The sequence below is a fragment of the Neophocaena asiaeorientalis genome, unplaced genomic scaffold (assembly GCF_003031525.2).
Source record: "Neophocaena asiaeorientalis asiaeorientalis breed wild unplaced genomic scaffold, Neophocaena_asiaeorientalis_V1.1 scaffold265, whole genome shotgun sequence".
NCBI lineage: Eukaryota > Metazoa > Chordata > Mammalia > Artiodactyla > Phocoenidae > Neophocaena > Neophocaena asiaeorientalis.
Window position 1 is genome coordinate 2671416 of NW_020172172.1, and position 3096 is coordinate 2674511.

Sequence of the window (3096 nt, forward strand, 5' to 3'; positions counted from 1 at the left end):
GCCCGTGCGCCTAGAACCCGTGCTCTGCAACAAGAGAAGCCACCGGAACGAGAAGTCCGCGCACCGCAACAAAGAGTAGCCCCTGTTTGCCGCAACTAGAGAAAGCCTGTGCACAGCAACGAAGACCCAACGCAGCCATAAATAAATATATTAAAAATAAATTAATTAAAAAAATAAAAGAATCTGAATGTAGCAAAATGCTTACGTGTTGAATCTAGGAGTGGGTTATATTATTCTGTCCTTTCTGTGTTTAAAATATTTTTAAAGGGATAGAAAAATGGAGAAAGAAATGCTCTCCGATGTGATTTCATAAATGAATCACACAAACCCTCCATCACACACACACTGGTTTTGACAGAGGCTCATGGTCCATCCCCCTCTCCCTTTCCTCCTATCACTAAAACAATTTTCTCTGTTATGTACAATTTATATAATCACAGTAAGTAGTCAGGGCTTTTAGAAAATTCCATGAGTTTTCTTATCAATTTAATTATTTCAGCACATTGTTCGTTAATTAACTTTCATTGAGTTGATGTACTTTTATAGTCCAAAAAAGGTTTTTATGCTCAACAAAAAAGATTTGTAGAAGTCTTGAACATAAAATTACTTGTTTATATTGAAATTCTAGTTTTAAGAATATTTATTTCTATTTTCCAATCTCCCTGCCAGCTCTCACCCAGACATCAACTCTTTTAATATTTTGTATGTTTCCTTTCGACTGCTTTTTTTTAAGTGCAGGTGAAAATATGTGATTTATACAAATTTGTATTCTTTGTTCCCCTTTAGACAGCACCATAAGCATTTTATCCTATCATCAAGAACGTTTTCTAAGTGTAATTTTAGTGGATTCTCCACATTCATTTTAATAGATACCATGAATTGTTTACACACCCGCTCCTTGCCAGCATTTTGCATATTCTGGCATTTCCTTATCACTGCAGTGTGAGGCAAACATGTTTGGGTGTCAGCCTTTGACCCCAACTGTTTTTCTCATGGCAGTTTCCTAGAATTGGACTTCCTAGGCAAAATGGTACACAGTGTTTTAAGGTTCTTGACATCAGCTGCTAAACTGCCTTCCAGAAAGGATGTAACAGTGTGATATGGCCACCAGAGAGAGTCTTTGCTCCAGCCAGCTTGGAGAGAATTTAGGAAACCTATCTCAGGGGTTTAATTTGCTTTTCTTTCATCGTTAGTGAACTTGAACTTATTCCCACAACTGTTTTGAGCATTTTTATGTCTCCTCTTGCCTATCCATAGTCTTTGCTCACTTTCTCTCTGGGGTCTGCATGTTCTCCCCATCACGGGTATCAGCTCTTTATCTGCTAAAGACAGTATCCTTTTGTCTATTCTATCTTTGAAGACCATTTGCCCCAGTTCACCATTTGCTTCTGCCCCAGGTACACAGATCTTGGCTGTGATTCTCTGGATTTGCCTGTCTCTCCAGGTTCTGAAGTGGCTGTTTGCCCTGTGACCTCAGTTCTGTGATGGGTCCAAGAAAAGTCACTGACTTTCCGTTTTTTAAAGCTTTTTCTTCAGGATGGGAGTAATGACTTCCAGATTCTTTACATGTCAGAGCTGAAACCAGAAGAGATTTATTTTTTCAGGAAATTTTAAACTCTGAATTCAATTTCTCTAATGGTTAAAGGACCATTCAACCATTAAAGAAGTTGAATTTGTAACCACAAAGCTCCCCACAAAGATCTCCAGGCCTCTGCATTTCACTGGAGGAGTCTACCAAACATTGAAGAGTCTGATAACTTTGATTTGCTTAAAAAAAATTCTGTCTGGATGATTTTCTAGATCTTAATCCTCTTTCCATTAGCACAAAATTTCATTTTAACGTAAAATGTATTGCTAGTTTGTGTGTCTAGTTATGTTTTTGCATCTTCAGTACTGACCACTAGAATATGGGCGCAGTTATTCTGACTTTGCGTCCTTAATCACCATGTTCATTCTACGTATTTTAGCGTATTGTCTTATTCTTCTGTTAGAAGCTTTAATTCCCTTTCCTTTCTCTTTTCTATAAGCTTTATGACTTTGCTGATGGAATTTTAAACATGTGCAGCTAGAAGTGAATGATCCCTTGTACCAATTGCCTTTGAGAGTGGCCTGACATGGCTCCTTTGGATTTTCACCAACATCAATGAAAAACAAAACAAAACAAACACCACCACCACCAAAACAGCAAGACAACTCTTCTTTTTAATTTTTTGACAGGAAAGTAGGATTTATTGGTGGGCACGAGTAAGGAGGGGACAGCACCAAGGCTCTCGCGAGCGCAGGGCCCGTCATCTGTCCAGAGGGCCACGATTAGGGATGTATATGACCCCACAGCCATCCGGGATGAGCCGCTTTTCTGCCACCATGTTTTCAAATTCACCTGCATTAAACTTAGTAAATCCCCACTTCTTGGAGATGTGGATCTTCTGGCCACCAGGGAACTTGACCTTGGCCTTGTGGAGGGCCTCAATCACATGCTCCTTGTTCTGCAGCTTGGTGAGGTTGGACTTTATGACTTGGCCAATATGGACTCTGGCCACTGTGCCCTGGGGCTTTCCAAGGGCACCTCACGTACCCGTCTGGAGCCTAGGTTGGGGATAGCATGCCAGTCATGATGTCCACTGGAAAGGGCTGTTTCCAAGGTCCCTTAGGGCAACAGGCTGAATACACTATAGAGGCGGCTGCTGTTTGCAGCCATTGCACACTGGGAAGACAACTCTTAATCACTTTCCTGCTTTGCCATAGTTACTCCATTCAAGGGCTGGATTCCCTAACTTTGTTTCTGCCTGGGGAGGGGCATGTAGCTGGTGCCATGATTTAAACATTGCACTGGGGGCTTCTGAAGGCAGGTACCACGTCCTAACCAAGCGCTCCTGGTTTCCCTCTTCTGGACTGTAGCACAGTCAGGCACATGGGACAGGAGAAGCGGGGCAGCATGGGCAGCTTGGGGCAGTCATTGCAGCTCTGCTCTGGGGACAGTAATAATCTCTGGAGGTCCCCTATGCTTGGATTTCCAAACCAGGCTGTATGTTTAAAGCACCCAGGAAACTTGTCGGATCCAGACTTTTGGCCTCCCTGCCAAGAGAATCTGATTCC

General features: G+C 42.0%; 1 pseudogene; it reads right to left on the bottom strand.

Moving 5' to 3' along the window:
* Positions 1–2629: 2629 nt before the first annotated feature.
* On the bottom strand, positions 2630–2742 carry LOC112407532 (uncharacterized; annotated as a pseudogene).
* Between the last annotated feature and the right edge of the window lie 354 nt (positions 2743–3096).